The sequence below is a fragment of the Vicugna pacos genome, chromosome 22 (assembly GCF_048564905.1).
Source record: "Vicugna pacos chromosome 22, VicPac4, whole genome shotgun sequence".
NCBI classification, from domain to species: Eukaryota; Metazoa; Chordata; class Mammalia; order Artiodactyla; family Camelidae; genus Vicugna; species Vicugna pacos.
The window spans coordinates 1,008,175-1,034,038 of NC_133008.1; the positions used below are offsets into that span (position 1 = coordinate 1,008,175).

The 25,864-nt window shown below is 42.0% G+C and overlaps 1 long non-coding RNA gene across 1 annotated transcript; it reads right to left on the reverse strand.

Moving 5' to 3' along the window:
* Window positions 1-10,915: 10,915 nt before the first annotated feature.
* On the reverse strand, window positions 10,916-23,807 carry LOC140688377 (uncharacterized). The gene is made up of 5 exons (XR_012063020.1): window positions 23,552-23,807; window positions 14,145-14,292; window positions 12,853-12,912; window positions 11,937-12,131; window positions 10,916-11,190 (listed from the first exon to the last, which is right to left on the reverse strand). It is a non-coding gene; the product is annotated as an uncharacterized lncRNA (long non-coding RNA).
* Between the last annotated feature and the right edge of the window lie 2,057 nt (window positions 23,808-25,864).

The following is a 25,864-nucleotide window of genomic DNA, read 5'->3' on the forward strand; positions in this document are numbered from 1 at the left end:
GTGGATATTTTCAGAGCATTACAACCCCCCAGAATAGGATATACATTCTTTTCAAGTGTGCGTGGAACATTTTCTAGGATTCATCATGTACTTGGTCACAAAAGAAGCCTCAAAAATTTTAAGAAGATAGAAATTATCTCAAGTATCCTTACTGACCACAATGCCATTGAAACTAGAAATCTCTTCAGAGAAACAAAGCATAAAAAAAAGGAAAGCATAGAGATTAAACAACATGCTATTAAAAAAAATGGGTCAATGATGAAATCAAAGTTGAAATTAAGGAATACATTGAGACAAATGAAAATGAAAACAACCACAAAAAACTTATGGGACAAAGCAAAAGCAGTGCTAAGGGGAAAGTTTAGGGCGATACAGGCCTTCCTCAAAAATGAAGAACAATTTCAAAAAAACAATCTAACCCACCAGTTAAAAGAACTAGATACTGAAGAGTAAAAACACCCAAAAAGTCAGCAGAAGGAAGGAAATAATTAAGATCTGGGAGGAAATAAATAAAATAGAGATTAAAGAAATAGAGAAAATAATCAATCAAACCAAAAGCAATTTTTTGAAAGAGTAAATAAAATCGAGAACCTCTGGCCAAACTCACAAAGAAGAAAAAAGAGAGAGCACAAATTTGCAAAATAAGAAAGGAAAATGGAGAAATTACAACAAATAACATAGAAATATAGACTATCATATGAGAATATCATGAAAAACTACATAAAAAAAGGGATAACCTAGAGGAGATGGACACGTTTCTGGAAACATACAGTCCACTAAAACTGAATCAAGAAGAAACTGACCACTTGAACAAAATGACCACTAGGAATGAAATCGAATTAACAATAAAAAAAATCCCTACAAATAAAATCCAGAACTGGACAGCTTCACCAGGGAATTCTACCACACATACAAAGAAGTACTCATACCAGGCCTTCTCAAACTCTTCCAGAAGATTGAAAAGAAGGAATATTCCCAAACTCATTCTATGAAGCCACAATCACCCTGATACCAAAACCAGGCAAAGACACCACCAAAAAAGAGAATTACAGAACAATATCACTGATGAACACAGATGCAAAAAAAGTCCTTACCAAAATACTAGCAAATAGAATTCTACAGCACATAAAAAAGATTATACAACATGCTCAAATGGGGTTCATCTCAGGGACACAAGGGTGGTTCAACATATGCAAATCAATCAATGTAATACTTCACATCAACAAGAGAAAGGACTAAAACCACATGATCATCTCAATAGATGCATAAAAGCTTTTGATAAAATTCAACACCCATGTATGATAAAAATTCTCACCAAAGTGGGTATTGAGGGAACATAACTCAACATCATGAAAGCTATATATGACAAACCTACAGCCAGCATAGCACTGAACGGTGAAAACCTCAAAAGCTTCTCACTAAATTCTGGGACAAGACAAGGATGCCACTATCACCACTCTTATTCAACATAGACTTGGAAGTCCTGACCATAGCAATCAGGCAAGTAAGAGAAGTAAAAGGGGTCTAAATTGGAAAAGAAGAGGTAAAAGTGTCACTACATGCAGATAACATGACACTATATATAGAAAACCCTAAAAGGTCCACACCAAAACTACTAGAGCTGATCGAAGAATTTAGCAAGGTAGCAGGTTACAAGATTAATGTTCAAAAATCAGTTGCATTTCTTTACACTAATGATGAATCAACAGAAAAAGGAAGTAAAGAAATAAAACACTTTAAAATAGCACCCAAAGTAATAAAATTTCTAGGAATAAATCTAACCACAGAGGTGAGAGAATTTTACACAGAAAACTATAAACCATTGGCGAAGGTAATTGAAGAAGACTTTAAAAAATGGAAAGGTATCCCAAGCTCTTGGATTGCAAGAATCAATATTGTTAAAATGGTCACACTGCCCAGGGCAGTATACAGATTTAATGCAATCCCTGTAAAATTACCCAAGACATATTTCATAGAACTAGAACAAATCACAATAAAATTTATATGGAACCATCAAAGACATAGAAATTCCAGGGTATTACTGAAGAAAAAAAAGAAAGAGCCTGGAGGAATAACTCTCCCAGACTTCAGACAATACTATAGAGTTACAGTCATCAAGACAGCATGGTATTGGTACAAAAACATACATATAGACCAATGGAACAGAATAGAGAGCCCAGAAATGAACCCAGAAACTTTTGGTCAACTAATCTTCGACAAAGGAGGCAAGAATATACAATGGAATAAAGACAGTCTCTTCAGCAAGATAAACATAAGACAAGATACAATAAACCTCCTAGAAGAAAATACAGGCAAAATATCTGACATACATCTCAGAAATGTTCCCTTAGGGCAGTCTACCCAAGCAATAGAAATAAAAGCAAGAATAAACAAATGGGACCTAAAGAAACTTACAAGATTCTGCACAGCAAAGGACACCATATGTAAAAAAAAAGACAACCTAGAGAATGGGAGAATATTTTTGCAAATGAAACTGACAAAGGCTTGATCTCCAGAATATATAAGCAGCTCAAATGACTTAATAAGAAACAACCAAATAACCTAAACCAAAAATGGGCAGAAGACCTAAACAAGCAATTCTCCAAGGAAGACATACAAATGATCAATGGGCACATGAAAAAATGCTCAATGTCACTAATTATCAGAGAAATGCAAATCAAAACTACAATGAGGTATCACCTCAAACCAGTCATAATGGCCATCATTCAAAAATCCACAAATGACAAATGCTAGAGAGGCTGTGGAGAAAGGGGAACCTCCTACACTTCTGGTGGGAATGCAGTGTGGTGCAGCCACTGTGGAAAACAGTATTGAGTTCCCTCAAATGTCTAGGAATAGACTTGCCATATGACCCAGGAATCCTGCTCCTGGGCATGTATCCTGAAGGAACCCTACTTCAGGATGACACCTGCATCCCAATGTTCATAGCAGCACTATTTACAGTAGCCAAGACATGGATACAGCCTAAATGTCCATCAGCAGATGACTGGCTAAAGAAGTGGTATATTTATACAATGGAATACTACTCGGCCATAAAAACTGACAATTTAGGGCCATTTGCAGCAACATGGGTGCTCCTGGAGAATGTCATTCTAAGTTAAGTAAGAACGGTAACAAGGAATAAAGACAATTACCCACAGGTACAGTTATTTTGATTAAAATATCCACACAGAAAGCAAGTCACCCCCACGACTGCTGCCAGGAGGAGCATCTGAGTGTAATAGCCCAGCCAAGCAAAGTAGATTCTGAACTTCTCTCCTTAGAATTTCCTGCAGAAAGACAGAAGGAAGTTTCAGAAGACACAAATAATCACTCTGTAGCTTCATCCTCATGTTAATTTATTTTTTTCTTTTTTGGGGGGCATAACTAGGTTTATTTATTTGTTTTTAAATGGAGGCATTGGGGATTGAACCCAGGACTTCATGCATGCTAGACATGCACTCTACCACTGAGCTATACCCTCCCTCCATCATATTAATTTCTGATTCTAAATCAAGGGGGCTTTAAGTTTAATCCTCCGACTCAATTCACTCTTAAAACATATGCGTTTTCATAGCAGCCCCCAAATTCTACCGTGAAATAAGAAGTGTTTTATGTATCATAGAAGTACAGATCACTGGCTCACCTGCTGAAGAGAGATAAATGAGAACAGAGCAAAGGAGAGGACGAGGCTGACTCCAGAGCAGATGCAGGGGATCATCACCACTCACTGGACAGTCTGGCACATTCAACAAATCCCCCCAAAAATCATTCTTAACAGGCTTGACACAAGTGGACATCAACAAGTGGCTCAGTCATCTGCTCCTGCCTTATCTCGGGAATGTCCCTGGAGCAAATACATCGTAAACCACAGATAATAAGGAAATGGCTGATAATGATAACAACTGGGAGTGCAATGTCTGTCTGACAAAATATTTATAAAACTCATTGTGGGAATGGGAGAGGGCAGGAGGGATGTGACTGAGGAAGGCACTGCCCTGTATTCTTTGTATCTAGCACGTCTGTTGTTCCTAGGTTTTAAAACCTCTTCTCAGTTAACCTGGAGTAGATGGAACAGGCCAGGGAGGCAAGATTAGAAGAAAGGAGGCAGGGCATTAAGTGGTGCCAGGCTGATCCTAAAAGGGAGACCGACACAGACAGGCAGACACAGAGAGTTTAGGGATGAGGCGGAACAATGAGACGGCGGCTCAGGTGTGTCTTGCTGTTGCTGAACCTTCCCTCAACTGGCTCACTGATGACTTGGCAGTGCTGGGTAAAACCTGTGGATTTCCTCAGCTCTGAGTTCTCTCTGAGGCTTCCGGCTCAGTCTGGAGCTGAGATGAGTTCCGTGGGCTTAGCCTAGGGGGGACTCAGCTCCGAGAATAGCCTGGAATCCTGGAAAACTTCACGCAGGAACCCCGGAGGCTGGACCAGCACTCACAGGGCTGCTGTGAGACCAGCTCCATAGTCAGAGCCCTGGGCATGGACCATTCCATGGGGAAAAGGGCTGAGCCCGATGCCAAATCAGATAGGAGCGAAAAAGTGTGTTCATTCTCATGTGTTCATTCTTTGTGGCCTGGCTCACGGGTGGCAGGCTCAGGATGGTGTCTGGCAGAGAAAACCCTGGCAATGGGTTTGAGATGTCTTGGACTCTTTCTTGTTAAGCTTTTTGTAATACATTCTTATCAACTATCCATCCTGAAAATGCCAAATTCAAAACTGAAAGAATGTTAGAAGTTGCCTGCTCTAACTGCCCAATGGTAAACACACCCTGCTACAGTTAGAGAGCTGGTCAGGCAGCCTCTGCCTGGATATTTACAGTGACGGGGAGTTCATTACTTCCAAAGGTTACAAGTCGGCAGGAAGGTCAGATAGAATTTTTGAACCTTAAACAGATATCTGCCTCCTAGTCCTTGCTGAAAGGCAAGGAATAATGAGGATCCCTTCAAATGTAGTTTTGCCTGATTGTTATCTCTCTCTGTCAAAAGCACCCCAATTTTTTTTTCAAAATTCAGCTTTGATTTCTTTTTATCAAAGTAATGCCATACATTTAATAAAGAGTCAAACAGTTCTCGAACACCGATTGTAAAAAGGAGCAGTTCCCATCAACCGCCCCATTTCCTGGCCAGAAACAACCACGTTCAGCTCCTACTGCTGACTCTTGGAATACTTACTCCCTTTCTCTGACTAATATCCTTGTAACACAGCCTACTGACTTTTTCAGCTTTATGTATCACCTATTTAACTTTCTATTTTGGAAAATGAGGATTCAGCTCTCTTTCAAACCCCATCTCATCTACACACCCAAACCTTCATTCTTCCAACCTTTTGATACAATTACATTATAATTTTCATCAGCTCAGTATCCTTGATTTACATTATTATTACTCTGTACAGACTATTCAAAGCTGTAGCAATTTGTGCTAGTCTTACCTTTTCTTCCCTACTTCGTTTTCCTGGAGTTAATAATTGTCTTGGTTTTTCATAGCTTAGATTTCTGTGCACTTAATAATTCAATCTCAGACCTTCTCTTAACGAACAACTTTCACAATACTTTCCAATACATTGTCTACAAATTTCATCTCCTTGAATAAATCTCTTCAGATCTCCTTCCACATGGATTAACGACATGCTAGTCTTGTCACAGAGCTCATGGGGCCACTAGTGGGAAGTAACATGGGAATACATGGACCAGGATCAGGAAAAAGATCAACATAATTGCCTTAGCAATACATACTTAAAATAGTAGGAAAATTGTTTTCTTTACAAACACAAACACACACACAAACCCCAAAAGCCCATAAAGAATGATTAAAGAGTGGTCAAACCCATTGCCCTGCCTTCAAATTCTGTATAACATAAAACAAAAATAACAGAAGGAAGATATCATATAAATATGAATCTCAAGGGGGATTGGGTACACTCAGTGGCAGAGTGTGTGCTCAGCATGCTTAAGGTCCTAGATTCAATCTTCAGTACCTCCATTAGAAAAAAAATTAAAAAGAAAAAAAATTATCAATTTTAAATATTTACATATTAACAAATATCCTCCTTTAAAACTGTGTTCTAAAGGATAACCCGGGTTAAGGAGAAAGTACCTCTTCATGACTGTGATCCTGCTGATAATTGAGGGAGGAAATTAGAGTATGACCACATGAAATAAAATTCCTTATGAAATAATGATCCCGGGTGACAATCATTATTGGCTGCTGTCATCACAAAAAAGAGAGTCAAATGTAATATTATGTACCTTATGACAGGAGTACAAAACTTCACATAACAATTATTTTTGCACAAAGTTGAACCTCAATCAGATCAAGCTTTTAGGGGAGGATTAAATCACTTAGCTAAAGCCAATACATAGGATGGAGAAACAAGTCTAACACCATAGGGGAGAATGAAATCAGCCAAACAGGAAATAGAGAAACCCCTCAGCAATTTCAAGGAAAATGAGAAACAGGAAAATTATAGATTAGAACGCACTTGAGAGATATGCTAGCTGCAATGTCTGAATCTTGTCTGGATCTTGATTTCAACCCCAAAACTACTTAAAAGTGTATTTTTGTGACAAGCAGGGAATTATTTTGTAACCCTAAAAAAAAGGAATATTCCAATTTTATTTGAAAGAGACCTTGTCATTTCACTAATGAAAGGTTAAGCTATGTAGGATTGTCTTCAAAATGACCCCATAGTGGGGGAGGGGAGGAGATGGAGATGAAAGATGCAACAACAGTGACTCTGAGTTTATAATTCTGGAGCTGGGTGACTGATAACACCCAGGCAGGCTGGCTGTACTGTTCTCTCTATTTCTGTACATATTTGAATCTTTCCATAAAATGTGAAACAACAAATAGACTTCAGTGTTTTAAAACCCTCACTTTGAAGGTTAAGAGGTTTGCCCAAGTAGGTGGGCACCTGCATGGGGCACTGAGATAAGAAAGAACAGACACCTGGCTCCAGACCGACCTGGGGCTACCTTGACCCTCCTCTTCTCCTAACCATCCACAGCCAGCCCATAACTGCATCCCGTCAGCCCCACTCCCCAAATGCATTCCTCATTGGCTCCCACCATCTCTCAACTGGCCCAATCCAAGAGCCTCCTACCTGGCCTCCCTGCTTCCTGGGTCCCTGCCATACATTCTCCACATTATCTTTGCAAAATGTGAGTGAGAGAAAATTACTTAAGTGCTTAAGCTATCATGACTGCTTCTCACTGCGCTTAGAGTCTACACTCCTTTCCGTGCTCCTGATGCCCTTCTAAACCTCGCGTCTCATCACTCTCACCAGCGCTGGCTCCAGTGTCTCCACAAACCTGCTGAGCACATTTGTGCCTCGGGGCCAATGGACAAGCTGCCTCTATTCCATGGGTGACTTTTCCCAGATCTTCAAATTCCAGCCTCCTTATCGCCATCTCAGCTCACATGTAACCTACTCAAAGATAGCTTTCTTAACTCACTTCCCCCCAAGTCTCCCATCTCAACACTGTGTTATTTCTTCATTTCAATCTGACATTGTTTCCTTATTTGCACGATTATTTTTGTTTTCTCGGTTGTCCTTGGCCTCCATCCCCCCAGCAGCCTTGCCCAAACAGCATAAGCCCCCGGGGAGCAGCCGGCGCTGGTGCTCTGAGAAGACACATGCTGAGCGCGACATTACAATCACGTGGTGTAGTGAAACGGTGTCGAACAGCAGATACAGAAAAGCAGTGAGAATTTCTCTCTTATTTTATAATTTAAATGAAATATAACATTTACTCCTATGTAATGAAGAATTTGGTAGGTCTTTGTTCCCAGTTCCTAGGCAGCAACCGCTAAAGCCTCGAAATTTCCCAAGATAAGAGTGTCTTTGCTATTCATGGTGGAACCTTGGATGGCTTGTGTTCATGAGATGACTCAGGATGGGGACTGGCCAGCCAGAGACACCAACCATGTGATTAGAGGAGTGGGGCTTTGAGCTTTGTGACAAGTGAGTGGCCACCAGGAGAGGAAGGGGCTCAAAATTTAGGGCTAAGGAAAGGTTTGACTTACAGTTAGGGTTTGGGTTAGCCATGTCGGTAGTGACCCAATAAATCATGGCTTTGTAATAAAGCCTGCAGTAAAAACTTGGGGCAACGAAGCTCAGAGCTCCTGTGAGCTTCCTGGTTGGTAACACTCTTGGAGGACTGTCACACTCAGATGCCATGAGGACAACCCTGAGCCCTTCCCACTGGGGTGCTCTCCACAACAGCTCACCTGATGAGACCTAAGGGCTGCTGCTTGTCTGTGCTTCGAGGAGGAGCCCATTCCCTGTACAGAAGGCCCTGATCACTGGGGCAGCTGAGGTCCTCTGACGGAGGCTGAAGTGGCACTGGGAATCAGAAGCAAACAGGTGAGCGTCACTGTCACAAAATGTTCACATGTTCTGTTGATAAAATTTGGTGCTAACACTTCATGGTCATTTGTAAATAAGGGGCCCTCACTTGCCAGGAGGGATGGAGGTACCATATAATTTTTCATAATTCTCACCCAGGATTAATATTAACCCCTTGAGGGTCATTTGCAAACTTGGGTGGAAAGGAACGCTTGGATGTCACAGTCCTGGGACCACCGTGGGTACCTGGTGAGAGCCTTGCAGATGCTTAATGTTCTACAACCGGGCCAGTGTTCCACAGCAAAAATCTAGTCCACCCAAGTGCCCAAACTGCTGCAGTGGAGGGACACCTGATGGTCCAGCCCCCTCTTTGGACACCCGGAGGAACTTGGACCCTGACAAGTTAGGGGCAGGGTCAATTCTAAAACCCAGGCATTTTTGTCACCACAATTCAGTAGTTATTCGGTGACAGCACATGGAATATAAACAACAAAGTAACTTGACATGATGTTATATATTTAGCTTACTCAAGAAACAAAGTTTAAATCCAGTCATTCTCCTTCCCACCTGACCTACTTTCCTTTGTCTTGTACTAGCACCAGATTATTACCCACCCAGCCTTAACAAGGGTCCTGACTCCACTTACCTCCCTCCCAAACACCACATGAGATGATTCCTCAGCCTGGATGTGGGACCAGCAATTACAAGAAGCTTTAGTGGAAAAGAACTGGTTATGCACAGATACCAACTAAACACTGTAGATTCCTGGTGTCCCACAATAGTAATCATGACAGCTGTTTGCAAGTGTCCCCAAAGTTCATTTAAGACTCTCACTGCTAATTTTGCTGGGACATAAATATGAAACATGTGGACTGCTGGGCTGGACTGCTAAGCTGGGTCTCTAATCCAGGAAGCTCAGTGTCTGCTCCCTGCACCCAGCTCCCTGTTCTGTTCATGCATATGCATCAAGAAGCTGTTTAGTGTCCATTTTAATATCTTAAACAGTGCATTTCAATATTGTCTTCATCCACAAATACGTGTACCACATAGTAGTAATGATCAATCTTAGTATTTGCTTTCTTTGGTCTTAGAGAGTCAGATAAATGGATAGCAAAGATAACAAAGTCATAGAGGGCTATAATATAGTATTTCCTTTATTTCAATGACAGGATTTATTTAAAGAGCTTAGATATAACATCCTTGCATTTATGGCATCATTAAGCGTCTGAAGCTGTTACATTATAAAAACTTCATTTCTAGCGAGATGTTATCAGTTAGAGAAGAGCTCCTAAATTTGAGGGGTTGCTGTCATCTCAGACAGAGTCCCTAAAAAATGTCAGCAATCTGCAGTATTGCCATCATGACAAGAACCCAGACAGATGAAATTTGGAAAGCCCTGTGGCTTTCTAGTGTACAGACATAAAATGGTATTTCAGAGGGAAAAGCCTGAATTACAGAAAGTGATAAATGAAATGGTCTAACATGCATTTCCCTTTCAAAGAACTAATATGTCTTTTGTCGATAATAACATCTGTCAGTAATTATGAAAAGAGCTGACAGATGCATAGTACTTAATATAAGCCAGGACAGTTGTATCACTGACACAGATTCATTAATCCCCATAGCATCTCTACGAGGTGGGTACTACAATTATCCCCATTTTATTGGTGAGGAACTTGATAGACACAGAGGGTAAATGACATTTACAAGGTCGACAGCGAGAAACCAACACAGGTGTTCCAGCTTGAGTCTACGCTCTTGGCCACTTCTCTTTTTTTTTTTTTTTTTGGTGGTGGGGAGATAATAAGGTAATTCTGGTGGGGGGTGGGGAGGTAATTAGGGTTATATGTCTATTTTAGAGGACGTGATGGGGGCTGAACCCAGGACCTTATGCTTGCTAAGCATGTGCCCCATCACTTGAGCTGTGCCCTCCCCTCTAGAGTCTATGCTCTTAGCTGCTAATCCTCACTGTCCCACATGGTAACTGTGGGGGAAGTACAGTTCATTCATTCACTCGTTAAACTCAGCCTTCCCGGTGCCTGAGATTCAGCAGTGAACAAGACAACATGTTTCCTGCCTTAAATGAGCTTGTCGCCTCCTGATATATTATCTTCATTTTACCCAGGAAGAAACAAGGTCAAGAAGATTAGCCTTTTCCTGTTAACACCGGAGGATACATGAGGTGCTTTATTTCAATTCTGCCATTTGACTTACACCATGGGGAGGGAAAGCTGCCTTGCAAATCCTGGAGCTCACAAACCTGTTAATCCTGAATTTTTTTTAACACTGTCCCTTACTTGATACTTGATCTGAGAAAGGATGAAGTAAACCTAAAAATGTTCTAAGAGAGCTTGTGGCTTATACAAGGTAACTAACCAGCCACTGTTTACTATCCTAACAGGAATCTGTAGGCATATTTCTTTTCTTTCTCTTTTTTCCTTTTTATGGGCAGCTTTTAAAAACCAAATCAAACCAACCAAACCAAATCACTGATAATTCAACAGCAGGTTCTAAATCACCCCCAAGACAGCAGCTAAACTCGGTTTAGACTTACAATGCGGTTTCTGGTGGTTGGATTGAAGAATGTATCTCTATCCTGAATATAAAAGTCTTTCATGGAGCTCTTCTCAAATAGGGCAATGAAAAATTCTTGTTCCGGTTGTTGATACTTTCATCCACTTGGAGGACTTTCATCAAACAGCGGAAGTTATCAAAGGCTGAGGACCGGGTTTTCAAATCATTGGGCTTCAGAGGCAATATTATGTGCAGTATCTCAGCGTATGTACAGAACACCTCCCACAGGGGGTGTACTTTTGCAAATACAAGCTTGTCATCCAAAACCTATATTGGGAGAATGAAAACACAAACCAGGAAAATATTTTCACATTTTTAGTATACAGATTTTTCCTACGTTGCTGGTAGTTAAAGCACTTGTGCAAACACACACATATGTCACACTGGTAAAAGTGAAGATATAATAAAAATAGATTTGCAATACATCATACATTTTTGCCTTAAAGATAATTTCTTTGTTGAAATTACTGAAAAGTTTTTTAAATTCCTTACAGTTCCTTCATAAAATAACCAATGTTTTAGATAAAGAAAAGCAAACTTGTTAATTTTTAGTCCAAATTAGTAACTAAAAATAGAAACACCAAAATATTCTTTGCAGTGGTATTGTAATGACAATTTTTTAAATTTCTGAAACCTAGAACTATTTACATATCTGTTCAATATATTGTTAAACAGCCATTAAAAGGGATTTAAAAGATTTATATTTATTGATATGGAATATATAATAAAAGGAGAAAACAAAAAAATGTGAAATAATAATTTTCCTTTTTGGAAGGGAAAAATATCTTCATTTGAACAAAAAGAAGTTTAGAAGGATTTTATGATCCTTTATATATAATTAAGGTACAGATGGTTTTTAATTCCACTGTTCTTTCACTTTCAATTTTGGGGGTAACTTTTTATAATAAAAAAATCTTTAAAAAGGTTCTTGCATAAATACATTAATAGATATATTTATGACTATATTCTCTGGCTATTAAAAAAGATCTCCTAGCTGTGGATATGAAACTTACATTCCATAATGCAGATTCTGACTGACTCGCCTCCCAGCCCACAGCAAAGGCACGGCTAGTGTGACATGTTTCAAATACCATTCCAAGGAACATGCAGGCTCCCAGCCAATGGCTGCAAGGGGACTGACACTGATCTGGTTGCTCCCAGCTGCAGACCATCACAGATGAGGTTAGATCCACAGGCTCATATTTTCTCTGTCAAAAGAAATCAGAAAGTGTTAGGCTTTTACTTACACCAGGGAACAAGAATTTGTTTTTTTATGCAAAAAAATAACAACAAACCAATTTGAACCTGATGAAAAGACATTTACTCAAAACAGCACAGTAGCAATGAAGGTGCTCTGGCAGACAGGGACTTGTTGGATTCCTGTGAGTGCTGGACTCCTCACATGGAATTTCCTTGGCACTCCAGAAGGCCTGTGGTTGTCCTCATGGGTTTGTGGCCATAAGTGGCGCACAAAAGTCTCTGGCTTTGCCACAGTTTCAAAGCCTTTTTGGCTTATGAAAGGTTTTGCCCTCAAATGGAGTTTTCTTGAGTCCAGTCACTGATGTCATTTACCAGAGTTACAGTCCAGATCTGATATTCTAGACTCTTAATATCTTGCAGACATTCAAATGGTTCAGGTTTGGATGTGTATTCACCTCTGCAGGCCTGGACCAAATCCGATAAAGACACCCGGACAAGTTCAGCAAAATACAAAGAAATTTTTCTCTCTGCAAGACTGAAATGTCTGTGAAGCTATAAAAACATCTGCACCTACAAAAATAGGGAACAAACTCATCAATAACATATCTATCCATAATGCATGGACATTCAAAATAAATACTGTATTTACTCCTATTAAATTCTATCTTGCTTTTGCCAAACTGTGTCCTAAACTGAAAGGAAAGTAGGTAAATGTAGAGAATTTTTTACCTTTTAAGAGAAAAAGGAACCCTCCTACTCGGTTGGTGGGAATGTAAATTGGTGCAGCCTCTATGGAGGACAGAAAAGAGGTTCCATAAAAAAATGAAAATAGACTTCCGTGTGATCCAGCAATCCCATTCATGGATATATGTTTGGAGAAAAATTTAATTCAAAAAGACACATGCACCCCAATGTTCACAGCAGCACAATTTAAAATAGCCAAGACACTGAAACAACCCAAATGTTCACTGACAGATGACTGGATAAAGAAGTTGTGGTATATTATATATATATATAAATATGTATATATACATGTATGCATATATATACACACGCATATATACACATGAACACACACACAAATGGAATACTGTTCAGCCACTAAAAAATAAAATAATGACATTTGCAATAACATGGATGGACCTACAGGGTATTATGCTAAGTGAAATAAGTCAGAGAAAGAAAAACAAATATTCTATGTATTAACTTATATGTATATCTAAAAAATAAAACAAATTAATGACTATAATAAAACAGAAATAGACTCACAGGTACACAGAACAGACTGGTGGTTACCAATGGGGAGAAGGAGAAGAGGGGAGGCAGGAAGGGGTTAGGGGATTGAGAGGTAAAAAGTACTAAGTATAAAATGGATAGGTTACAGGGCTGTATCATACAGCACAGGGAAATATAGCCATTATTTTATGGTGACTTTAAATGGAATATAATCTATAAAAATGTTGAGCCTCTGTTTTGTACACCTGAAACTAATATGATGCAAATCAACTACTCAATTACAAAATTTTTAATCAAAGTTTTCTTTTCATATTATTTGCAATAAGTTAGAAGCCAGCACTGTCAACAGAAACATAGTGCAAGTCACAATTTTCCAGTAATCCCCCATTTAGAAAATAAAAAGGAACAAGTGAAATTAATTCCAGTAATAATTACATTTATCCCAAAATATCCAATATACTATCATTTCAAAAGTGTGATTGACACTTTTAAAACTTATTAATAATATTTTACATTATTTTTGTTGTACAAAGTCTTGAAAATCTATTATGTATTTTCCACTTATAGAACATCTCAATTCACAATAGCCACATGTGGCTGGTGGCTACCATACTACACAGACCAGATTACACCATTCACACTTCTGATAAATTAACTGCTCTTACTTATTTAAAAAACTTGCAGAAAAGGGTTTAGATATTCCCTCTATCAAACAAAGCAACCTTGACAGGTGGGGATTATTTTCATTATAAAGTGAAAAATAAAGGTAAGAGAGCCATGCTTACATGTATGTTAAGGTAACAATACCTTCTTAATTCATTCAGGACTTTACAATCTTTCTTCATATGCCAAGGATTCACTGTCACTGCGCAATGTTTTTCACTACTATCATCTTTGTGATTGAGAGGCTTCTGATGACCCTGCTTTGTGCTTCTGTACATAAAGTAACAAAACAGAGAAAAAGACCTTATTAAAGATAATTTAGGGGGGAGGGTATAGCTCAAGTGAAAGATCATGTTCTTAGCATGCACAAGGGCCTGGGTTCAATCTCCAGTAATTCTTCTAAAAATAAAATAAATAAATAAAAACCTAATTACCACCCCCCAGCAAAAAATTAATTTATTACTTTAATTAAAAGTTTAAAAAAGATAATTTAGTGCAGGCTTATCAGGCTACAAGAGCTACAATGAATGCCCCCACCCATTAATTTAGAAGAAGTCTCACAGTATTTCTCAACATAAAGGCTAAAATATAATTGAGAACACTTCCTGATGGTCAGCATCATTTTAACAAAAATGTAGATAATTACGTCCCTGTTGTCAAATTTCTGTCAGAGTTGGGCATGGAACATTTAGTTAGTAAAAGTGACTTTGCAGCTCTCTTTGAAAGAAATGCTGAGAAATGATCTTTTCTGTTGGAAATTAGCCTGCTTTTAAATTCTTCAGTAGGCATAAGTGTTTACAAACCAGGCAGGAACTGGATTATATTTTACATATACTTTAGAAACTGATTTGAATTTTGCCCTCTACCTGCAAGGCTATTTCTTAGGTAATAACATAAGCAGGCCACTATACTAAATTTTGTTTCCCTGTTTGCTTAATCCTCACAACAACTCTGTAAGCTGCTATTATTACCCCCATATAACAGATAAAGAGCTTGAGGCAGAAAATAATTTGGGTAACTTGGTAAATGGTGGAGCTGGGTAAGACTGCAGCCAGTCTGACACTCAGGTCCATTCTTCTCACCAATGTCTGATACTGCTACCTACATTCAGCAATGACCGCTAATTTCATATTTAAGTGTGTCATTTCTAAAAGTGCAAAGCTATATTAGTACTGCTGTGTAAATTATCCGTTTGAGATGTGATTGCCAAAAAAAAAAAAAGAAATAAAATCAGGGTGCCACTGAGGGGGGGCAAACTGCATATGGACGGACACAAGGGGACTTTGTGAGGAAAAAGTTGCACAAATCTAGAAATAGCTAAAATGGCTGACTTGTACAATTATAATGTGTGAATTTTATGGCCTGTAAATTACACCTTAATACAGATATTAAATTAAGAAACTGGGATACAAAATTAAGACTAAAACACATATATAAATCACACAAAGAACAACAGGCAAATATCATTATTTACTGCACCATTGTCCTTGATGCAGCTTCCTATCCTCACCCATTCCTGAAAGGATGATTCATTTTTAAAATAGTCTTTTAATTTATTCAGCAAATAATTTTTGATTGCCTACTATGTACCCAGGACTAGTCTAGGCAGTTGGAATAGATAAATAAACAATACAAAATCCTGTCCTCACGGAGCTTTGTTGGAGTCTAGCTGGGATGGGGGTGGAGATGACAATTCACACAACAGAGCAGCAGAGGAGGTGGCATGTTAGGAAAGAGGAACCATGGAAAAATCAAAAAAGGGCAAGGTAAAGAGAGTTTAGGGTATGGGATGAGGGTGATGTTGTATTAAATACCAGAGCAGGCCACACTGAGGACTGAGGTTAGAACTAAGACTTGGAGGTGAGAAGTCCCAGGTGGACGGAATAACCATCACCGAGGCCAGCGTGCACTTCGCATGTTCCAGAATGGGGGCACGGCTGGAGCTGCGGAGAAGGGTCAGTGCAGATCCTGTATGGCCTTGGAGGACGTTGTAAGGACTGTGGCTTTTACCCAGAGTGAAATGGGGAGGCACTGCAGAAGGACGACACAATCTAACTTAGGTTTTCGAGGCTCACTTGACTGCCAGGTGAGAATAGTCGAAACGGGTCAGAGATGAAAGGAGGGAAGCCTCTGAGAAGGGCTGTGCAGGAGGAGAGGACAGTGGCTCAGGGTAGGGAAGCAGCAGTGGAGGCAGGAACCATGGTGAGAAGTGGCTGGGTTCTGGATATGTTTTAAAGGCAGTGTTAAACCAGATCTATTGATAGAATTCATGTGGTATGTCAGTGAAAGTCAGAATAACTCCAAGTTTTTTGACCCAAGCAGCTGGATGGATTAAGTTTCCACTAACTGAATGGGGGAGGTTGCAGAAAGAACCAGTTTGGGGTGTAGGAGAACAAAGAGCTCAGTTTTTACACATGTTGCTTTTAAGATATCAGAGTTTCAAGTGAAGATGTCAAATCAGCAGAAGATTGTAAGAGTCCAGAGTTGGAGAGAAAAATTCTAGCAGGAGACAGAAATGTGGGAATCATGGGTCACACAGGTGGCACAGGAAGACATGAAACCCAGGTACTCAAACATTAAGATAACCTGGCATTAACCATAGAAGTTGTCCTTGAGGGCCTGCCTACTAGGTGTGGATATCAGTCCTATTTCCTGACCACTCGAGTTTTAAAAAGCAACTTACAAATTAATTCGTGCAAGACACTGCCTCCAGTGGGTGTGTCCAGAGCTGGAATGGGAGAATTGGATGGTGCACACTACTCCCTACAGTAGAATGTGTGTGTGTGTGTGTGTACACATGTGTGTGTGCGCAGGGGGATGAGATACACCTGGCTTAAGAAAAAGAGCTAGTAAGTCTAGAAGCTGAAAGATGAAAGAACATCCAGATATGGTAGAGGGAACAGGGGAAACACTGTGTACTGTAAGACATATCCCCATAATGCCATTTCCCACCATCCTTTCATCAGGAACACAGTTGGAAAGGGGGGAATTATGTAGATACGTGTGATGTACACAAACTTTCTGAGTATGTAACACAGAATATCTACATATGTAGCAAGTTAGTGATATTTATATATGCTTCAAGTTTAAAAACAAGTTCACAACAGAGGGAAAATAAAATACTGAGGAGTGGTAGAAGTATCATAGAAGGCCTTTCAATGCTCAGAATGGAAGCAAAAGCAGCTTCACCCAACAAAGAACGTCAATAAGAGTCAAGAATGTTTATATTTGCTTAAGAAATTGAGAGTTACAACTTCCTGCTTTAAAGAATTAACATAAGACAGATACCACACTATAAGCAACGTCTATACTGGAGCTTTCTTAAAGCTATTTTAGTTCCTGCTTGTTCTGATGTACTCCAGACACTCTGCAAAGAGAACCTTCTATTCAAAGGCTTAAAGGAATAAAATAAGAAATAACACTGCATTCTTTTCAGTGGTCTCTGTACTGAAAGTCACTTGCAAATGCAGCACCCTGCCACAGGTCCACATTTTTAACAATAAAGACCTTTGCGCAATTTTTCAATTGCTATGTGACTTTGCGTCAGTCTCTCACTAAGAAGCAGAATGGAGTACCAGAAAATGACACATCAGGTCTAAAACTACAGATGTGGGAGATGAACCTACACCAGGAAACAGCTAAGTGGGAGGGTAAGGTTTACCTTTTAAGTTACCGTAAGTGCAGTTACACCTGCTCCCTGCTTCCCCTGTGAAGTGAAGAGCTAGTCTTTTCCAGAAAAGTTCTCATTCTGAGAACTGTCTTCTTTAAAATATTCGGAGATTCTCTTTTAAGGTTCTTGCACTTTTAAGCCTTTCCCCAACTCTACATCCTATAACAAGTGTAAAAATTATCCTATAGCCTATTGTTACAGAACATACTCTACAAAAGCTGAGGTTTCCCAGGGTTTGGATCCCAGAACTCTGCTACCAGATAATCCTAAAGCTTTCCTTCCATAACAGACTCTTCCGCCAATTCCCAGCTGTGGGCAAATTCGGCTTCTCAGATCAGGTAACTTTCTAACTCTGCCTACGAACACTCTGCTGCCAGTAAAGGAACTCTCAGACAGAAAGCACACAATGCCCCTAGTGAGGGTTGCCTCCTTCAATCAATCAAGATGCCATCACCAAGCAAATATTTAAACCTACTGCAAAACCTCTAAAGACATCTTACAAACAATATAGTTTGTATAGATGCATACTATTTGCTCTGGAATAGTGATTTCCAATGGAAGGAACAAAGGACCACATGACCCAAGCAATTTTTTAAAACTGCACATAACCATCCCTCTTCACGTGAGGATTCAGGCAAGACGGTCTTACAGGCCTAGGTGTAACAGAATGACAGCACCTCTAGGAGTAGGTTGAAAAGCAGCGAAGTAGACTTCTAGTGAAAGGGGGTGATGTAATAGGCCCCATCGCCCACTTACCTACCAGCACAGGACAGTCATCTCAGATCGAGAACAAACACTTTGGGAAACAGAGGTTGTTTATATTTTTATGGTATTCTGGTGGAAATAATGCCCTGAGTCATGTGAAGTTGTGGCTGCAAAATTGAACAGGGGACTGGACATTTTCACATTCAGGACAAAAATAGCCCCTGGATAGCCACCATATCTGCTCTCCCCTTTGCCTGTTCACCCCAAAAGCTGCAGGACTCTCCTGCTTGCAATGACACCCACCACTTCTCACAAATTCTTGCCAAGTTCACATCAGCAGCTGGTGGTGTCAAAGTCACCATTTGTACTGCTATGAAGTCCCTCCATTTCTTTATATCCCTTCTATTTTCTCTGTTGTCTTCCTAGCTACACTTGCATTCACAAGATAGTTACCGCACTAACATTGCCTCTGTAATCAGTCCAGGATATAGGAAGTAGAGATTCAACTGTAACCAGTCCCAGAATACTTGTCATGCCACACTAGTGTCCCAAAAAATACTCTGGCATCCCTCATCTCACTCAAAGAACCACTGCATTACTTAGAGGTTGTAAAATTAGAGGGCTTTCTCTACTGGGAAACACTGTGGCTTGTGGTAGAGTTGTGATTTCAGTTTTTGCAACTACTTACAGGCAAAAAGACATGGCCCGCAAATTTTCTTCAAGCGTTTGGTATTTAAACTTTCATTAGATACAGAGCCGGTGGACTAACCGTAATCTATGAACATATGGTCATATTATCAAATAATGTTCATGTCTACCTTACAGACACGTAAGAACTTGGATTACACCTGCAAGCCTCTAGGACTTTAGAATTAGATGTGAAGCATCCTGTGAGATAAAAAACCTCCTATCCAGTCACAGAACACAATTATAGACAACATGACACTAATGTCACTGAATACATTAGTATAGTCCATGTATGGTTAAGTTACATCTCCAATTTCTCAGAGCTGGAAAGGAGATGTCTAGAAAAGCTGGAAAAGCCCAATTACCAAAACAGCTCAAAAGTTAATGCAGACTCCTGCACCTCCCAGGGCAGAGGGCGGAGGGGGCATTGCCCAACACTCTGTCCTCCCCCAGGATGTGGCATGTGGGGAAGCAGGCAGGAATGGGTGGCTGGGACTCGGAGGTGGAGAGGTGATGAAAGCAAGAGTGGAACTGCTCTGGTCCTAGAACAACAGAGCTGTAAAAAGCTCGGCTTCAGTTCAACCAACTCCCTCTCCCACTTTCCCTCCCACCTACGTGACAAACAGAGCACAGCCAGGCACTTTCTGCCCATGACGGTGACTACTAGTAGGAAAGGGACCAGGATAAAAGCATGTCCTATAAAAGATCAGTCTGATTTTAAGGCTATGTTATAAACAATGAACAGCACTGTCAGAGTGGGACACTTGTGTGGCGCTCAAGTAGGGAGGAGGAGGTTGAGGATCCATTTCCAGCACTTCCATGTCTTTTATCACTCCTATTTCTGACCTTTCCTTTGCCACTTTTTGAAGCACTGCCATCACTGGCAGGTAAAGGGGCAGCAATGTGACTTGGCCGTTTGGCTGATGGGGCTACATTTCCCAGCAGTGGAATGAAAAGGCACTGGAAGAGGATCAGCTGGAAGATGTGAACTGTGGTCCTGGCCTGTGCCAAACACTAACCAGGTGACCCTGGGTTAGGCTCTTAGTCTCTCTGGGCTTCCGGCTGTTTACTTATAAAAGAAGGTTTTGTCATTGCACAAATATATCCAATATGAAATGTAACATGAAAGTCAAACATAATGACATCTCACCTGCTTGCTTCAGGGAACTGTACAAGCACTGAACACTATGTGAATGTAAACACAGTCTTAAGAAAACTATTGAGGTAAAGCACTAAACTGAACATGGAGATAAAGTTTTATGGATTTTCTTGGCTTTCTTTTTTAATTGCAACACTGAATTAATAGTTATTAGCTATAATCCACACCACCACCACTGCGAATAAATAAAGAAGGTAAGCACTGCCTGGATGCCTGTTATTGCCCGATGCTAAGCAGGGTGAGGGGTATAAAGGAGGCTGAACAAGTGAGTCTTCTCCAGTTACCAGCTAAGTGAGGAGACACATTGGAAACCACCCAGGAATGGTACCAAGTCAGTACTCAAATCCAAGATTACAGACTACTGATCATAAACAGTACAGGAATACAAAGAGGAGCTAGAAGTATTTGGAATAAATAGGGAAGACTCTATGAAGGGGATGGGGCTCCAACTAGTTCTCAGGGCAATTCTAAGCTGTTTTAACTGAGGACTGGATAGGAAAAGGCTGGTGACTCCTGGTTTTTAATAAGGCACAGGTTACCCTAGGAGGCTAAGTTACATAATGATTGGAACAAATAAGGTAAGTCCAAAATGATGAAGGGTCGAGACTCTCTGGCTGAGATCTGGTTGTGTTAAGTCTTTGACTTGACTGTAGATGTGGGAGCACCAAAACTGTAGGTTGACTGAAAGGGGGGGAGAGAATATCCAAGAATTCAGCAGAAGGAAAAATTCATGTATCAGAGATGAAAGCTCTTCATCAGAGTATCAGCAATCAGAATAGACACTTGAAACCAAAAACATACAGTTCAAGAAGCTGACAAAATGTGGAGGGTGGTGAGAGAAAGATAAATCAAAGACCACTCCAAGCCTTTGTGTATTCAAGACCGAAAGAATGATTATCCCACTGAATAAGTGGAGACGCTGCAAGAAAAAAGATTATGAAATCAGCTTTAGACATGTTGAATCTGACGTATGAGCTAAGAGTAGGTTTTCTCTAAGAAGCTCAAAATTCAAAACTGAAGCACAGATGTTGAGTACAGGCTTAAGATGCAGATGGACAAGACATGATAAATCTCCTAAAAGAAAACATAGGCAAAACATTATCTGACATAAATCTTAGCAACATTCTCCTAGGGTAATCTACCCAGGCAATGGAAATAAGAGAAAAAATAAACAAAAGGGACATAATTAAACTCATAAATTTCTTCACAGCAAAGACAATCATAAGTAAAACAAAAGGAAACAACAACCTACGAATGGGAGAAAATATTTGCAAATGATACGACTAACAGAGGCTTAATTTTCAGAATATATATAACAGCTCATACAACTTAATAACAAAAAAACAAACAACTCAATCTTAAAATAGGCAGAAGACCTAAACAAGCATTTCTCCAATGAAGACACAAATGGCCAATAGGCACATGAAAGAATGCTCGATATCACTAATAAACTGAGAAATTCAAATCAAAACTATAATTAAGTATCAGCTCCCATCATTCAGAATGGCCATCGCTCAAAAGTTCATGAATGATAAATGCTAGAGAGGCTGTAGAGTGAAGGGTACCCTCTTACACTGCTGGTGGGAATCTAGTTTGGTGTAGTCATTATGGAAAGCATGGAAATCCCTGAAAAAACTAAAAGTAGACTTACCCTATGACCCAGCAATCCCACATCTGGGTATATAACTGGAAAGAACTCCAATGTGAAAAGATACCTGCACACCAGTATTCACAGCAACACTGTATACAAGAGCCGAGACATGGAGGAAAGCTAAATGTAGCAACAGATGACTGGATAAAGAAGTTGTGGCATATTTATACACTGGAATACTACTCTACCATGAATAGGACAAAATAAAACCATTTGCAGCAACATGGATGGAGCTAGAGATCGTCATTCTAAGTGAAAGCAGCCAGAAACAGAAAAATACCAAATGATACCACTCATATGTGCAATGTAAAAAAAGAGAGAAAAAGACACTGTGAACTCATCTACAGAACAGAAACAGACTTGCAGACTTAGTAAACAATCAAGGTTACCAGGGAAAGGGGATAGGAAGGGATAAATTTGGGAGTTCGAGATTTACAAATGTCAGCCACTATATATAAAAAGAGATTTTAAATTAAGTTTCTTCTATATAGCACAGAAACCTATGTTCATTATCTAGCAATAACCTATAATGAAAAAGCTGATACAGCCACCAACTGAGGAAGCAGGAGAAGAAAGGAGAGTTAGTTATGCTGGGCTAGAGCCCACTTCTAAAATCCTTGTCAGCCACTGAGGCTGCCCCGAGTACACTGAGCTTTCCTCCCAGGGACAGGCTGACATGACATGCGTCCTGCAAACCTGGGGCAGCAGAGGCCGTCCCCAGGTCTGGCCCTAGGGGAGATGGGAGCAAGTCCACCTGCTCCCCTTGGGGCAGCACCCCTCCCTGCAGCCCCCGCCACCTGACTGCACCACGCCTGCATCTCAGGAAACCACTGACTTGAAAACAACTGATCCACGAACCTGGGGCAGCGGCAGGGAGATGGGCAGCGACCTGGCAAGCTGGTAGACTTGCCCCCATCTCCCCCATGGCCTGTCCAGGGCTCGGCCTCTGCTGCTCCAGGCACGGTCCGCAGGTCAGCCTGCTCTCGGGAGGAGGGCACGGTGTGGTTGAAGGCAGTGGCGGGTTATGGGGTCTGCCCATGGGAGCCCTTGGATTTGCTTCAAACTCCCCAGCGCATGGCCTGAGCTTGGCCTCTGCTGCCTCAGGTTCGTGGAACTCAGGTTATAGGTCAGCCTGCTCCTGGAGGGCGGGTGCTGTGCTGTCAGGGAAAGGCGGCAGCTGCGATGGCGGGATTGGGGCTGCCCTGTGAGAGTGCGGGGGTTGCAACAATTTCCCGCTGCTGCTGCAGCCATCCCAGCACACTCATCGCACCGAGCCCATCTCCCAGGAGCAGACTGACCTGTAACCTGAGTCCCACTAACCTGGGTCTTTAGAGGCCGCCCCCAAGGTCAGGCCGCAGGTAAGATGGGAGCAAATCCATGGGCTCTCATGGGGCAGTCCCCATTCCATCCGAGGCCCCGCGACCGCACCGCACCCACCTGCAAGGAGCAGGCCATCGTCTGAGGGCCAGTCGGAGATGCTCTGCAACCGTCCGGCGCCCTCCCAACTCCCGGGGCTGTACCTGCTCTCCTAAACCCGTGTATAAGCGGCGGCAAAAACACGGTGTTCAGGAACTACTAATACCGGGGTTACCACGAACCACAGCGGCGGCTGGGACCCGCCTCAGGGTCCTAACGGGACGCGCGGCCGGGACCTCACCTCCGCACCCCTCCCTGGGCGCCTCCTCAGCTGCACAGCCCAGGCGTCACCCGCCGGCTCCCCGAGCAGCGCGCCCCCACCAGCGCCCTCTTAACTGTCCGGCAGCGGCAGCCGAGCCGCGGGCAAGCGGCGGCCCAGGCCCCAGGCCGTGTTCCTCTTCCAGGAGCTGGTCCAGGAGCAACCGGCTGCCGCCAGCTTCCACGCGTTCTGGGTGGGTTCCGGCGTCCGCGCGTCTGTCCGTCTGCGCGTGCGCGCCCCTCCTCCTCCCGCCCGCAGCGCAAACTGCTCGGGTGGGTCTCCTGCTTTACCGGCCCTGGCCGCTGGGGCCGGGAGGAGCCAGGTGGGGCCCCTCCTGCTTGTCCCGCCGGGTCTCCATCCCCAGAGCCTTCACCCAGCCACCGACTGGGTCCTGGCATTGAACTAGAACCACGACTGCCCTAGGCCAGGCCTCACCCACCCAGCCCCACTTTCCCTGCTCAACTTCCCCTCCCTGTTACTACCCTCCCACCACTGGCCAGGCCCAGTCTCCCACCAGACCTTGAAGACAGGGCTCCTTCTCCTCACACCATGGTCCCTGCCCTGACACTCCATCCTGCTAGGTCCTAACCTATGGCCCCTACACCCACAAGCTTACCCCTCATGCCTCAGCACAGGACACCCAACATCCTGAAATTATCCCCCTCACCTCTCAGCCAGGTCATTTCCACTCTGATCGGGCCCCACACCTCTCAACCTGTACCCCCACACCATGGGATCCCCTTAAATCTGAGTGCACCCCTACCCTGAGCTCACTCACTCACCCTTCACCCTGTGGTTGGGGTGGGGAAATCCGTGCTCCAGTAATGATGACTACTGCCACCAGTGGGGGATCGAGCCTAGTGTGCACCTTCAGAGTTAATGTCTGAGGCTACAGGGTGAGGCAGGCTGGGATGAAGGTGGTTCCAATTCCTGCCTTGGCACCCTGATCCCCGCAGCCTGTGCCTGAACTGACCTGATGGGTCAGGTTGATCCCAGACTGCCAGCCACTGGCCTTGGGCTTTCGGTGGTTGATGGTCCTGATGGTGATCTGGACTCCTAGGGCGGAGGCACTGGGCACGCGGACCTTTGGGGTGGGGGAGTTCAGAGTATGCACTTAATCCCAGGGTTAGACATCAGATGGTGGGCTGTGTGCATGGGGCTTTGTGCATGGCATGGATTCAGCACAGGTGGGTGCAGGGAACTTGTTCATTCACACCAGGCCAGAGGGAAGAGGGAAGGGAGCTTTTAAAGTGTCAAAGTGAGGAAGCCAAAGCTTTAGAGCAAAGTAGGAAGGTGCACTGGCCAGGCCACCATGGATCTTGCCACAACGCTTGTCCCTTGCATCAGGGGAGACTGGCAGTTGACTGGCCAATGAGACATCCCCTGCTGTGGTATAGTTTACAGGCAATTGAAGGGATTTTGAAAGGTAATTTTAATCCAATAATTTTCAGTTTCTCTGTGGTAGATTAGGTCCAAAATCATGGTGAATCTGGCAGGGATCCTGCCTGAAATCCAGCCTGGGACAGTGGAGGACCCACCCAGGAATCATCCACTTAGCTCTCACCAAAAGTCACTGTAATAGAGAAGAACAAATCTGACTCCATATTGGATCTGTTCCTTTTCCTTTAACCCTCTGCCGTGTTATCTAGGCTTAGACTTGCAAGCTCTGCACTTTTTGTAAAACAGTGTTGCCTTTAGCCTGAAATAAACAGGAGAGCCTATTCTCAAAAGTCTGAGCTTTAAGGATATTAACACTTTGCACTCCTATAAAGATAACAAGTTGCAGAATAGAAAAAGTTTGTTTTGTTGCAGGTTTTGCAGGAACACCATGATCTGACCCACGTGGACAGCTGCAAAGGATTCCAAGAACAAAGAATTCCTACACCAACAAGTTTGCAACAACCAACCACAGCCCCTCCCCTTTTTAGTAGAAAAGGAGCCTGAAGTTGACATGGGGAAGACGGTTCTCCAAGATATTAGTCCGCCATTATCTTGGTTTACAGCTGTTTACGTAGACCAGGTCATAGTGCCTCTGTAAATCCCCTAACAAAACAAAAGTAGTTTTCTATTCTACAACCTGTTGTCTTTATATAAGTGCAAAAGTGTTAATATCCTTAAAAAATCAAAGCCTTGAAAGTAGGCTCTTCTGTATATTTAAGGCTAAAGGCAACATTGTTTTACAAAAGGTGCAGAGCTAGTAAAACTAAGCCTAGAAAAGAGGGCAAAGGGTTAAAGCCAAAAGGACAGATCTTCTATGGAGTCAGATTTTTTCTTTTCTATTATACTATATTCTAT